At 36.5% G+C, this 15,671-nt stretch overlaps 1 long non-coding RNA gene across 1 annotated transcript; it reads left to right on the top strand.

Moving 5' to 3' along the window:
- The first annotated feature begins 1,391 nt into the window (after window positions 1-1,391).
- LOC127543554 (uncharacterized) lies at window positions 1,392-6,224 on the top strand. The gene is made up of 3 exons (XR_007949255.1): window positions 1,392-1,801; window positions 2,183-2,259; window positions 4,147-6,224. It is a non-coding gene; the product is annotated as an uncharacterized LOC127543554 (long non-coding RNA).
- Window positions 6,225-15,671: the final 9,447 nt, after the last annotated feature.

Genomic DNA, 15,671 nt, shown 5'->3' with positions numbered 1-15,671 from the left:
GGATAGGGATCATTAATCATGGAGATATACTTGGCATATTCCAAGAACTAAAGTTCCAAGAAACTAGCCAAGAAGAAAATGAGACACTAGATTGTTTTTATGACAGACCACATAAAAGTACTAAGCACTATGCTGTGTTAAATCCTCTTGATCTAAGAGATACTTGAATTATTAATGCATACTCTGTAAGGCAAGCACTGCCAGAAATAGGAGAATATTTTCTAAAAAATTGTCATGGGTGGCATGAAAAAGTCATAGAACTCAAAAGTGTTGCTCTCTCTATTTATGGAGGAAAAGTTAAAGATAGAGAAAAACCTCAGCCAACAACTTAGACAACCTTAGCTCCCTTTCAAGTTTGGTCTCCTGCCCAGTCCTGTCTGGTATCCCTCCAAAACTTCAGCTTCTGCTCAGACACCCCCATTTCTTTCCCAATCTTGGCCATCACTCAGGCATCTTTAACTATTTTCCAATCTTCAACCCCTGCCCAAACTCCTGTAAATTCCTTTCGTTTTTGGGCTCCTGGCCAGTTAGCTTCACTACCTTTCCAAGTTGTATCTTCTAACTATCTATGCTTTTAAATGATAATGTAGACCATACAGTCAGGAATTAGAAAAAGAAAATGAGATATAAAATATTAAAATAGGAATAGAGGAAGCTCTAGAAGAACTCACGCAGAGTCTTCACCATGAACATTCAGGGAAGTGAGGGCGACAGTTGATGTTGATGAGAATCCTTTCATTTTCTCTGATCCTGACACTCTTGCTGTTATTATTCTTGTCTCTACTCCTCCCAAATTAGTGAACTCTCTATCATCATTAGGGCGGGTGACACAGTTTATAATTGCTTGCTGGATAGTGAAGCTTCTAATTCAATGTTAATGAGTAATTCCAGATTCTAATTTTTTTTTTCTATTGGATCTCTAGATGTTGTAGAGGTCTTGGGAAAGCACTTCTCTTTCAGTGAAGCTCTCTTTATGCTTGAATCTCCAATTAACCTGATAGATAATGATTTTCTTTGTAAATTAAGAGCCACTATTTTCTGCTCCTTTATTATATCTCTGGTGTTGAAACTAACTGAGAACTCACTTTATTTCTTATGTTGGTTCAGAATGTCCCAGACAGTCTGGTTTATAGTTCTGATATACCATTAGATGTAGGATTGTTAAAATCTGCCATTCCTGTTACTATCAAGACAAGGTACATTCTTTGCCATGCATTCTTTAGTATCTTTTGTCAAGGGATGATATTGTAGCTACTTCACTCATTATTGACTCTCTGAGAGTTTGCCTTTGTAACACTTCTCTTCTCCCTACTAAAAAATTATAGCTAAGTTCTGATGGAAAACATTTATTGTTTTGTGCAAGATTTATGTGCTATTAATGTTTATTTCCAGACATTCAGTAATTCCAAAACCTGCAACCATCTTTTTTTTTTCCCTTGGGAGACTCCCTGATTTATTGTGATAGATGTTTGCTCCACCTTTTTTAGTATTTCCAGGATACTCACTCAGACCCTCAATACTTTTTTGCTTTCACCTGGAAGAACATACAATGAATGTGAACCCATCAACCTCAAGGATATGTAGAAAAGCTCACCCTGTTTTCTCAAATTTTGTAACAGAATTTAGCTTCCATCTCTTTCAAGGGATTCATCTCAGATATGGCACATTGATGATCTACTAGCTGTACGTGGTGTTAAGAGTTGACATGATGACAGCCTCATTTTCTTCCTCATCATCTTCTTCAGCCTCATTTGAGAAATCATAAATTTTCTAAATCAAGAGTAGAGTTGCTTCTTTTAAGGTGAATACTTGCTTTCATTTTGTTTGTTGGCACTCAATCTGTATCATAGTCTCTTCAACAGTGGCCAGAACTAAGAAACAATTGTATGCTATTTGGGGGATAGCTGAATACTCCCACTAGTGGATTTCATCTTTTGGTTAGATCACTAAGCTTCTAGTTTTTCTAATTAGAGACTCCGTTGCAGAACTTTATTTATTTTTTTTTAAATTTTTATTTAATAATTACTTTATATTGACACTCGTTTCTGTTCCAATTTTTCCCCCCCCCTCCCTCCACCCCCTCCCCCAGATGGCAAGCAGTCCTTTATATGTTGGATATGTTGCAGTATATCCTAGATACAATATATGTTTGCAGAACCGAACAGTTCTCTTGTCGTTGCAGAACTTTAGAACCCAACCACTTGACTGTACTTGAAGACCTTAAAACAATTTTATCAGATCCAGCACCATGAGTCATAGGTATAGTAAACCTTTTTCTCTTTTTGTTCACAAATGTAAAACCATGGTTTTTGGCATCCTCACTCTATCTTTTAGACCCTCTTTTTGTCCTGTAGCTTATTACTCCATTCAGAAAAAAAATTGGTGGCTACAGGGGCTCTCTCTTGCCTGTGAGGGTAGCTGCTACTTCCATTTTAGTTGAAAAAGCATGTGATTTGGTTTTGGGGGCCCCTCTTGTAGTGTAGTGCCCCCTGTACTTTAGACCTCACACTCAAGCTTTCTCTAGTCAACGACTTGCTAGATATGAAGTTACTAATTTTGGTTGGTTGGTTGGTTGGTGTCTTTTGTTCTCGAAGAGGACCAAAATGATATTATTAAGTTAGAATTTAGTTATAGTGTGTCCAACTGTGGCCGATCAGATCAATGTGAGCGTAGAATGTCCTGCCACAGATCGGATACAAATACCGTGTTTCCCCGATAATAAGACACTGTCTTTTTTTTTTTTTTGGACAGAAAACCACCAGAGGGTTTATTTTCAGGGGAGGGCTTATTTTAATGAACATTGACAGCAATTTTAATAAACAGGTAAATGTGAACCAAAAAAAGTACCTTTATTCAATAATGATCATGTCATCTTCTTCAACAACATCGTCATAAGTGTCCATACCCTGAATTCCATCCTGGATGTCTTGCACCTCTATTTCCTTCAGAAGAAGTGGACCCAATCTGTCATGTCCAGCAATATAGCTCTCTTTAAATGAACATGTCTTGTCCAGGTAACCTGCTCATAGTGCCTTGGTGACACAGCTGTCAGTAATTTTATCCCATGACTTCTTCACCCAAGTCACAACTTCTTGCAGATAGGGCTTCACAAAGTTTCCACGCTGATTTCTTTCCATTCTATTTTCAATGTAGTCATTGACTTCCATGCTCAAATGGCCCTTGAATGTCTTGTTTATTGCAATATCAAGGGTCTGGAGATAGGCAGTCATTCCTGCAGGAATCATTACTTGATCTATTCTTCTCTCTGCAAGGAAGTTCTTCATTTCTTTAGAGCGGTGAGTGCTGGCTGAGTTCTTCTTTCATCCTCCATCATGCCCCTGAGTTCTTCTTTTATCTTCCATCATGCCCCCTGAGTTCTTCTTTTATCCTCTATCATGCCCCCTCACTCCCGCTTACATACCGGGTTTTTATGTTGTCCTGCCCCAGCTCTCCTCCGTGGCACTGCTCTCAATGGCGCCAGCAAGCAAATCACTGGGGAAGAACAGGATGATGCGCTCACTGCTGCAGCTCTGATTGGATGCAGCTTGGAGCGAGGCATGCGTTTCACCGGGTGGGGGGGGGGAGGAAGGAGGGAACGGTGCATACAGAGGGTATCGTAATGTAGTGTGTAGTGCAGGGAATTACCTTCACTACAGCAGCAATCTCAATAGGGCTTATTTTTGGGGGAGGGCTTATTTTAGAGGAATCCACAGTAAGGGGAGGGCTTATTTTCGGGATAGATCTTATTATCAGGGAAACACGGTAGTTCATATGAACATTTGGGGTGGCTTCTCTGTTGGAGACAGGAAACAAAGAGCCAAGAAGAACATGACTACCTGTGCGTAAATTCTGATATGGTTAGCTAAAACCTTATTGTGAACAAACAATACGTCCTAAATTCCTGAGACAAGATAACGAGTGTGTCCCAGGAAATCGGCCATATCCGCCCTGGAACTAGATAACGAGTATGCCCCAGGATGTCAGCCACACCTGTGTTCTGACATTCTTCTCTTTACATTGCAACCCCCCACCCAGAAAACACAGGCAGTCAAACCATATATAACTAAGCTCCTTTTTTCAATAAATGAGACTTTTTTTCCACTGCAATGTAGTCTCCCTCCTCCTTCTCACCCGTTTCTCTTGCAGGTCTTAGTCATTTCCTCGACACCCCACGAATTATGAGGTCCTGCTGGACGGGACAAGTGGAGCCCAACGTGGACTCGAGGAACGGACTCTCGACCAGGTGGACCCCTGAAGTCGTCCGGACCCCTAATTCTGGTGAGTAGTTTCGTCCACCTCATTTCAGTTATGGGCCATAAGCTTTCTAAGGAACAGATCTTTGTTAAAGATCTTAAGGATTCACTCAGGGAAAGGGGAGTAAGGGTTAAGAATTCAGCCTCTGTGTTGCAGGCTTAGAAAATATCAAGAAGTTTGAAAAATCTTTCTCTCTCTCTGTCTCTGGCTGACTGCAGCAGCCTGTGAGAAAAAGGGAGAGAAAAGAAAAAAAAAGGAAAAAAAAAAGGAAATGAATAAAAAAAACAGATTGAAAGGGATTTGAAAGTTCAGAAAGTTAAAATATATATAGAAGAGCAGTGTGCTAACATTTAAAGGAAAGAAGTTTGAATGGAATATCTAGGCATTCTCTGTGAAGGCAGAGAAAAGCACTAAATGGGCTTGGAAGTTCACAGAAGCCCCTTTGGATTCTGGAATGGGAAAAGGGAATTCAAGGTGAAACAAACCTCTCTCTGGGGGTTGAGGTCTTGGAAACAGCCCCTAGTCTGTTTGCTGATTTAAGAGCTTTGCTAAGTTTTAAGAACAATGATTAAGGAAAATTTGCTTGTGATTTTAAATTTGTTTTTAAGGAAAAGCCTACTAGAGTAAAGAGCAATAAAATTCAAACTTAGCCTGGCCTGGGCAATAAAAAGCTCTGGAGATAAGATGCTAATAAGATGCTGTTAGAAGAAATGTGGTGGAAAAGAAAAAAAAAACTTTTAAAGACAGCTGTATTAGTTTGATTCAGTTTGTTACCGTCTGAAATATATTGAGTTATTTGTTAAAGTAAGTTATACTTTAAATCCAGCTCTGCTGGACATGTGTGGGTTTTGTGGAAGTTTGGGCTATTCACTATAGTGTGAATCTTACAGGTTTTTGAAGGGAAAAGGAAAGAGGATTACAGGTGATTTAGGAAGGACTGATTTGTAGGGGAAATTAGAGGTTTGCATGATTTTAGGAAGGTGAAAGACTTTTGGGAGTAGGTGAAGAGGTGGGGGAGGGAGCCACCCACCCCCACTGCCTTCTGCTACTTTACCAAAGGAGCATCTGGGAAGGAAAGTTCTTTAAGGAGATTGTTTAAGTATGTAGCTAGAGAGAAGGAGAAAGTTGGAAACAGGTGGATTTGGGAAGTAATCTGATGTTGGGAAACTGATGGGCTAAATCTTGAAAAGGATCCCCATGTAGGAAATCGAGTGGGGAACCTGAGGGAAGTTTTTTTCTAGGGGGTCAGGAGTGGGGGAAGGGTGGCCATGTGGAATCCTCTTCTCCCCTCACCCCTCTTAAGTATGTTCCTGCCGCTTTTTTTCTTATCTGATTGTGGCAGTGCAGCAAACTGTGATTTTTAAGGACATGCTTACTTTTAGGTTAAATGATTGAATATTTGTTTTTTTGATAGATAAAAGTTTTCTTGGTTGAGGAATATGGTCATAAATGTGATCCATACTTTGGTCCGAGTATTTCTAAAAGTTTTAATTGCTATGTTAAAAACCTTCTTGAATTCTTTTATGTGGAATTGGGTCTTTTGTATAAGTTTAAATTGATTGTATTGGGTCATCCTGAGGTTATTTAAAGGGCCTCTGAACATAATAGCTTTTTCTTTGTCCTTTGAGAATGTTTCTGTTATGGACAATATGCAGTTTGGGATATTTTTCTATGTATTGGGTATTTTAAAAGCAAAATGATTTGTATGTATAATGTTCACTCATGTAACATCTACCTAGATATGATAATTGTTCTAAGTTGTGAACTTACTGAGGCAAAATTTCTTTCTGTTATTACTGTAAGGTTATGGTAACTCTTTGTTTAAGATTTCTCAGACATTTGATTAATGACATCTGTTATTGGAGGTAAAGGTTTTTGGGCTTAGAGTTAATTAGTTAATGCTATTTGGGAGTTTTAAAGCTCCACCCTCTGACAATTACTGGGACAATTGATAAGCAGTTAAAACTCAACTGCTTATGTTATATTATAGTTATGTTCTTGAATTTTTCCTTCTGTAACTGATCTCTCTGATAAGAGCAATAGTCAAAAAAAGCTGTTAATGCAATTCAATTATGTCATGCTTTGCTATTTTCAGTCTGGTTATATGTAATCATGTATCCAAAATGCTTGGGCAACTAAGTATTTCATCTGGTCATCTCTCTGTTACTGGATATTTGTGTTCTGTTCCTTTAAAGTTCTACATGATAAGTAAGACTGCAGCCGTTTGCTTGGCCTGTAAAGCAAACTCTTCTCGTCACATAGGAAACTGCTGGCCAATCCATTTTGGCCTCCTCGTATTTTGCAACAGTTTGGTGAACTGAGTCTATCTGAGACTGATCTAATCTTTATTTGCTAGATTTGTGTTTTTGTTCTAGATTTTGGTCAAATTACAGATATTGGCTTGCTTCTGGAACCTGGATCAGCTTTGATCAGCTTTGATTATCACCACAGCACACACCCACTCTGCAAGGAATGAGAGCCTCCTATCACTTCACAGCCTGAAGCAGCAGTTTGTACATGAGACCATGGACTGGACCCTGCATCGACTGTACTTTGGACTGATATGAGGGACTTTGGGAATGGTTGATGACTGACTGTTAAACCTTGCCTGGATCATCTATTACTGTGTGTTTAAGATTTGATATGGGATTTGTTAAAATTGTGTAATTATTGCTGTTATGTTTGAGGGCTTTTTAGGAAATGCTACTGTATTAGTCTGTTATGTATAGGGATTTTGATTCACTCTCGGAATTTATATGGGGAATGGTCATTTGATAATTCCTTTCCGTGAGAAAAAAAAAAGGGGAGGTAGAGATAGCCAAAATACCAAAAAGAATGGGAACCCCTAGCACCTATTTTGCCTTAGGCATTTCTGCCCCACCCCCTATCTCACTAGTTCAGATTGAATTTGGATGCTTTAGTTTTAGAATCCCTTATTTTGTTAAAATTTCCCTGGCAGACTCAGTTTTGGGATTATTAATCCTGGTATCAAAACTGGTTATCAACCTCCTCCTGGCTGACAACCCTTCTTCCTACTCTTCTGGGACTGTTCGTGGCTATTCTCCTTATTTCTTTCGGACCTTGGCTGTTTGCTAAGTTAACTGGTTTTGTTAAGTCCCAGGTGGATGCTGCCGTTCAGAAGAGTACTCACATGTTCTATCAAAGGCTCCATACTCCTGAGTCGTTAGAACAAATGCAAAATCCACTTTTGAGCCTCTGCAATTCGCCAATTTAGAGGCCGAGCTCAACACCCCCTGGTATCGTAAATGCTGTCGAGATAGTTAAGTGGGCCTAAAGCTGTGGAGGAGCCCATGACGGGATTATTGCAACTCTGTGACCTGCTATATGCTGGCCTTATGCTGCAGGATTATCCAATGACGGGATTATTGTGAGCCTGCCCCTAGTAGGGGTGGTGTCAGCTCCCATAGCCCAAGACAGGAGTCCTGCCAAATGAATTATGTAGGCTGCAGGTCCAGATGCACATCGCATAACCTAAGACAGGCCCTCCACCGACCCATAATTCATCGTGCATATAATAAGGAAGGGGGAGATGTTGGAGACAGGAAACAAAGAGCCAAGAAGAATGTGACTACCTGTGCGTAAACTCTGATACGGTTAGCTAAAACCTTATTGTGAACAAACAATACGTCCTAAATTCCTGAGACAAGGTAACGAGTGTGTCCCAGGAAATCGGCCATATCCGCCCTGGAACTAGATAACGAGTATGCCCCAGGATGTCAGCCACACCTGTGTTCTGACATTCTTCTCTTTACATTGCAACCCCCCACCCAGAAAACACAGGCAGTCAAACCATATATAACTAAGCTCCTTTTTTCAATAAATGAGACTTTTTTCCACCGCAATGTAGTCTCCCTCCTCCTTCTCGCCCGTTTCTCTTGCAGGTCTTAGTCGTTTCCTCCTGCTGGACGGGACACTTCTCTAATTTTGTGCATCTCACAGTTCTTCTGGTCTGATTCAATGATATTTTCAGCCATGTTGTCAAACACTTTTAATGAGAAATATGGAATCAAAGTCAACTACCACACTGATGGTAACTTCTGCAAACTGAAAAAGCTCCATGCTAAAACTACAAGCAAAGTGGAGGGAATATCATGCATGATTTTTTGTTTGCAAATAATTGTGTGCTTAATCCATTTTCAGAAGCTAAGATGCAGCAAAGTATGGATCAATTCTCTGCTATTTGTGCTAATTTTGGCCTAACAATCAATACCAAGAAAACATAGATACTCCATCAGCCAGCCCCACACCATCCATATGTGGAACCATCAGTTATAGCTCATGGTGAAATTTTTGAATGCTACAAGGAAATGCTGCATTTGAATGCTACAAGGAAAATATGACTCTAAAACATTGTTCTCTTTTCAACTCAATCATGTTGTTCCTGATCTTCCTATCTCAAGGAAGCTTCTTTTCTATGATACATAAGGCCAAGAGATCCAATAATGACCTATCTGTTACTTCTTTATAGAATCTTGACCTTGGCCTGTCTATTGATGGTTACTCTTTTATGAGAGATGGTGTCTGTTGTAGGAGGGCTGCTGTGGTTATTGACTATGTCACTGTTTGGGCAGCCTCTTTTGCCATCTAATCTCAGTGCCCAGGCTGCTGAATTAATTGTACTTACTCAAACTTACCATCTGACTGATGGTCAAAGTACTATTATACACACTGACTATTGTTATTCCTTTGGAGTTTGTAATGCTATCCAGATGTTGTGGTTACAGTAAGGTTTCTTAACTTCTTTTGGTGAGATTATTACAAAGGCAAAGTAAATGGGAGGGTTTTTATCTGCCCTATAAATTCCTAGTATTTTGGTCATTGTTCACTGCTCTTCCTATACTAATGGAACTGACCCTGTTACAAAAGGAAACAATTGTCCTGATATCTCTAAAAGCTTGCTATCCTTGATGGCCCCACAGGTTTAACTTATAGTTTGTGATAGTGCTGACTTCTATCTTATAAGGTCTTTGAAATTTTTAATTGGGAATAGAATTTTCATGTTAAATAGGTATCTGGGGTCTGGGAGGCTGCAGAAGGCAAATCACTCCCGCCTCAGAGTTTTTATTACCAGCTATATCTATCTGTTCATAAGGGGGGAGGGAATTCTGGCACACAAGTGATTGTTAATATAATAAGGGCAAGAGTTACTTCTGGGGTTATATTCCTGTTGCTGCACGCCTTTGTTCTTGTCCTATTTGTCAGACATTTAATCAACATGCATTCCATGCTTTCAGAAGCTATCCTCTAGCCTGGACTCTGAGCATTTGCAAACTGGAAAATTTGTGAATTAATTTATTAACATATCTAAATGAAGCTACTACAGCGTTTGTCTTATATTTGTTAACTGGCTGATGTTGGAATCTTTACAAACTGCTAACTAATTAGAGGCTGATTCAATGAGTAGAAGTCTTCCCTAATGCAAAAACGATTACTAATTTTATTGCAAAAATTATTTTCCCAAAAATTATATCTTTGGTTTGGGACTTCAACTTGAATTGACTCAGACAAGAGATCTTATTTCTGGCACGAGATTCATAACCCTTATCACTTTAAGAGTTCTAATAAGTCAAATATATGGACAGAGAATTTAAGTCTATGATTGGCAACTTATGTTCATAAACTCACTTTAAGTGACCTGATATGCTCCCCCTTGTGTTTCAGGAGCAGATTAATATGGGAATCACAGGAACTATAGGACAGATTGAGAGAACTTAGTGACAAGAGTTGCAGCACAAACTGGCCCTCTGGACTTTTCACTGTATGATTTCTATCCTGAAAATAAAGTCTACATTAAGAATTTTCGGCAAACCAAGATAACGCAGCCTGTCTAGGTACATGTTTACTGCAAGCAAGATTGGAAAAAAGGACTCTTGAGTATACTGTTCTCAAACAAAATTCTTTAATGAAAGTTGTAATGCATTTTGTGATTTGCCTAATCTTGTCATGTACTGTTCTTCTTCTGTTCATTCTTCTCAGAAGAGTGGGGAAGCAATAAATGCCCATCTTTCTGAAGAGAAAGATGGATACTTCCTCTATATTTCACATTTTTTGAAAAAAAAGTTTTTCAGTAGTATTTTATTGTTCCAAATACAGATCATTTTCAGTATTCACCTTTGCAAAACCTTGTGTTCAAAATTTTCTCCCTCTCTCCACCTCACCTCTTTCTAAGACAGTAAGCAATCTGATGTAGGTTAAATATGTTCAATTCTAAAAATATTTCCATATTAATCATGGGGCACCAGAAAAATCAGACTCAAAGTGGAGGAAAACATGAGAAAGAAAAAAAAAACAAGCAAACAGTATCTTTCACATTTTTAATCATCGTATTTGAGACAAATGATATGGACAATCCTTGAATTGTTTTGATTTATATATTGCATTATTCGTCCTTTCCAGTCAGCTCTTTTCAGGACTTGAGACTGTAACTGTTGTTCTAAGCGGTGTAAAAGAGTGACACCTAGTGGTATTTTCTCAATAGGCAATCCTGACTAAAAAGCTATTGACAAACCTTACAGATCAATGATTCATGGTGAAATGGGCTGATCTTTCCTTCATTAATCAAAACTGTAGAAGTGACAAAATTGAAGAACAGTTACAAAATGAAGTTGTTTTGATGTGGAAATGAAGAGAACCAATTAGATTCAGTATCACGAACACTGAATCTATCTTGTGCTGCCACAGGTTTTATCCTCCATTTTGTTTTTTTATTTCTGTAAATTATCCATGGGAAACTAAATGGTTGAAATCATCTATTGTTGCATAAATGCAGGTGAATGCAAATAATCAACACCTTTCATTTCTGGGAAAATTAAGACACCCTGAAAGTCAACCAATTGGAAAAAAGAAGTCCTGAAAGTTATGGAAAGAATAACTCCTTAAAAATTAGCAGTGGGGGGCAGCTAGATGGCACAGTTGATAGAGGACTGGCCCTTACGTCAGGAATTTAAGTCTATGGCAAGTTATTCAAAATGAATTCAAATCTGGCCTCAGATACTTACTACTATCTAGCTGTGTGAACCTGGGCAAGTCACTCAACCCCAATTGCCTCAGAAAAAAAGAAAGAAAGAAATATATTAAAAACAAGAAATACTAATGCAAAAAAGCAATCATAATCTCAGACAAAGTAAAAACTAAAATAGATTTAATTAAAAGAGATAAACAGAAAAACTATATTATGAACAAAGGTACAATAGATAATAAAGTAATGTGAATACTCAATCTGTAAGCCTTAAATGCGTTAGCATCCAAATATTTTTTTAAAGGAAAAGTTAATGAATTATATATAGAAATAGATAACAAAACTGTAATATTGGGGGACTTCAATCTTCCCCTCTTAGAACTAGATAAATCTAACAAAAATTAGAAAAGAACTCAAGGAAAGGAATAGAATCTTAGATAAGTTAGATATGATACATAGCTAGAGAGAATTGAATAGAAATTTTTTCTCAATAGTATATGGTACCTTTAGAAGAACTGATAATATAGTAGGACACAAAATAGTTAAATCCAGAAAAACCAAAATATTAAATGCATCCTTTTCAGATAATAATGTGATGAAAATTATATTAAATAAGGAAATGGGTGTTATAAATTAATTGGAGGCTAAGTAACCTAATTTTAAGAAATGAATGTTAAAGAACAAGTCATATTGCCATCTTTATTAAAGAGTATGATAATAAAACAACATATCAAAATCTATGAGATGTAGAAAAAACAATAATCAGATGAAAAATTATCTCTATCATCAGCAAATAGAGAAATAGCAGACCAATAAATTGGGTAAGTAATTAAAAAAACTAGAAAAAGAACAAATTAAAAATTTCCAGCTAAACATCAAATTGAAAACCTTAAAAATTTTACAAATTTAAAAATTTTTTAGTTTCCTATTTTTATTATTACTAGAGCTTTTTATTTTCAAAATGTGATAATTTTCAATATTTGCCCTTATGAAACCTTGTATTTGAAATTTATTTAAGATTTTTGCGTCCATATTCATTAATGAAATTGATTTATCATTTTCTTTCTCTGTTTTTCTTCTTTCTGGTTTAGCTATCATTTCACAAAAGGACTTTGGTAGGACTCCTTTACATATTATTCCAAATAATTTATAGTATTGGAATTAATTTATCCAGGATATCCCTGGAATTAACTTAATGGAATTAATGGAATTAATCCCATAGAACTTGCACATCCTGAGCATGGTCCTGATGCTTTTTTTCTTTCTCAGAAAGCTCATTTATACCTGTTCAGTTTCTTTTTCTAAAGTAGGTTTATTTAAATATTCTATATATATATTTTGCTAATCCAGACAGTTTATGTTTTTGTAAATAATCTTCTGTTTCACTCAAATTGAGTCATGAACACATATAAACCTGTGCAGGAGCAGAACAATCATCCTGTACAAAAAGATGAATACTTCTTCTCATTTCTAGCCCTTTGGGAGCTCTCTGTCAAATTCTGCCAATGGGTAGGGGTAAGAAGAAGAGGGGTAAAATGGATGGTAATGGAAATGGGATGGGGAGAAGGATAATATGACGTCATGGAAGTCAGAAGGTAAAGATAAGGAAGGAGAGAATTATAGATAAGAGAAACAGCAAGTGAAAATTCAAGCACATTGGAGATGGAGAATGACATTTGAGAAACAAAAAGAAGGCCAGTATTACTGGATCACAAGGTGAGTGTTGGAAAAGAAATGTAAAAAAGATTGGAAAAATATGAGGAGATCAGATTATAAAGGGTTCTTTTCCTATAGCCTGACAGTTGTGATTGTCTCTTACTCCTATTTTATGCATCTTTGTGTTATTTTTCTGCCAATCTAGATCTACCTTTTTATTCTTTATCAGGAACATTTCCAATTCTTCATTTTTTCCCTTGACACTGAACAGTTTTCAACATTACATTCTGTCTCCTTGATTTATTCTGGTACTACCCTTACTGTCCTCTATTTCAAGATAAGTAAATAAGAAGATAAATTGATTACCCAGAGAGAAGAACATTGGTAATTCTTAAAGTTTTTATTTCAATCAACCAAGAAGAGAAACAAAGAACAACATGAAAAATGGTCTTTCCATCGATTTGGGAAAAACTGTGGGCTGGTTACTTGTATTATTCTCTTATTTTAAAAAAAGTTTTATTATGTGTTCTATTGATCAGATTGAGAATATTTAATGGCTAATTCTAGGTCAAGAGCAAGGTCATCTGGAATAATAATAGAATGGATTCAGAATAAGACAGATTTTTTTTGACATAGAATTTTACTCAATGAAGAAATGTGTATGTGTGTATGTATGTATGTATGTATATAAAACTTGTTTGTAAAAATTTCATTTCTTTTTTCCCATTGGGTAAGAAATTGAAGAGAGGATAAAGATGGATAGGCATAAAACTAGCTTTCCCCAAAATGAAATTTTAAAAAAATGAGTCTTTCCTCTACTTTTTTATTCCTTCTCTTTCTATTTCTTTTCATTGAAGCCAGTTTTTATTTCTTTGAGCAAATACCTGATGCTCCCATTTAAATTGAGTATGGAAATGTGTTCTTTTGGTACCTTATGCTCCAGGAAGGAGAACAGCCTAGGTTTTGAATAATAATTATAATAAGAAGCATTAAAATTTCCAAAGCACCATATTAGCTCATTTACTCCTCACAACAATCCTATGGGGTAGGTACTATTTTGATCCCTTTTTACAGCTGAGGAAACTGATGCAGACAAAGGTTAAATGACTTGCCCAGGGTCACCTAGTAAGTGTCAAAGTCAGGATTAAATCTCAAATCTCATTGATGCTAAGTGCTATGTTTTCTTCATTAGACCACCTGAGGTCTTCATTAGACCTATTTGATAAATATGGACATTACACTTGATAAAAGTCACTACATAATTTTCCCTCCTCTTCATAATAGTTAAGATTTTCAACCTTCTTTCTTTAGTCTACTTGCATGCAAATTCAAAAGGTTTCATTTATTTCTTAAAATGCAATAACATTCCAATCTTGTCATATGACACAATTCTTATTATCTACTATTTATCTTTTTTTTTAATTTTTAAATTTTGATTCATTGACTTAGAGGGTATAGGCAATGGTAGTGGGCCCAAACTTAGAGGTTATGGATAATGGTAGTGGGCCCAAATTTATATCCTCCTTCTGTTTGTGTGTGTTTGTATCTGTGTGTGTGTGTGTGTAGTGACAAAATGACAATTATTGTATTAACCAGTTACCTTAGAAAAGATGTCTGCTGCAGATCCACAATAAGAGTAAAGTCTATTTAAAAAACAACCCTACCCTAGTTATCAAAGATATGCATACCCAATCAATAGCTTCATACAATTATTGTGAGAAAAACACCTTGTTGACATACTTATAATGACATAGGAAAATGAAAAGAAATTGAGGTTTGTAGTATGTGAATCTAGGTTTGAATATAGCTCTATAACCTTCTACTTATGTGACCTTGGGTAAGTAGCTTCACCTCTCTGGGTGTTAGTTTCCTCTTTTGTAAAATGAATACATATTGGTGTGAGATAGTATGCTGTGGAAATAGATGAAAATCAAATTAGTGTAAGCAAAAGTAAATAAGAGTGAGGTCTAAAGGTAGTGAAGGGAAAATTGGCTTTAGAGTCAATAAGATCTAGATTTGGGTGATGACTTTGAGATATACTGCTTGTAGAACTTTGGGTGAATCATTCAATAACTCAGAACCTTGGACAGCTCTCTAAGAAGATAATGTTGCAGTTAATATAAAACCTTATATTGGTAGAAGTTCATACCCAGAAACTCATTATAAGGATGAAATCACAAGCTCAATCAAAAACAAAAATCAACCAAACCCAGGGAAACAGTACTGGCTTGAAAAGAAAAGATAAAAAGAATAAAAAGTAATATAAAAGAAATGAAAAAGAAAAATATAAGCCTGACAAATGTAATTAAAGGTGAAACATCTTTATGTTAAATATCTCTGGCAGAAATCTAATATTTAGGGAAGTAAAATAAATATATATGACTAAAAGCCATTCCTTAGTGATTAAATAGTAAAAAGTAATGAACTAAATATTTTCTTGTGTGGGAATTTGTTTAGTATTTTATTTTCCCTCAATTACATGTAAAAACAGTCTTTAACATTTGTTTTTGAAACTTTGAATTCCAAATGCTCTCCCTTCTTTCCTCACCACCTCACTTCATTGAGAAAGTAAGAAATTTGATATAGACAATGCATGGGTTGTCATGCAAAACATTTCCATATTGGTCATATTGTAAAAGGAAACTTAATCCCTTAAAAAAAACAACCTCAAGAAAAATGAAGTTAAAAAAGCATGATTCAGTCTGTATTCAGTCATCATTAATGTTTCTCTGTGGATTGATAACATTCTTTGTCATAAGTCTGTCAGAGTTTTTTGGGGGTC

Source organism: Antechinus flavipes, chromosome 1, assembly GCF_016432865.1.
Source record: "Antechinus flavipes isolate AdamAnt ecotype Samford, QLD, Australia chromosome 1, AdamAnt_v2, whole genome shotgun sequence".
NCBI lineage: Eukaryota > Metazoa > Chordata > Mammalia > Dasyuromorphia > Dasyuridae > Antechinus > Antechinus flavipes.
The sequence above is the reverse complement of the archived record's forward strand: the minus strand, read 5'-3'. Positions and strand labels throughout refer to the sequence as shown.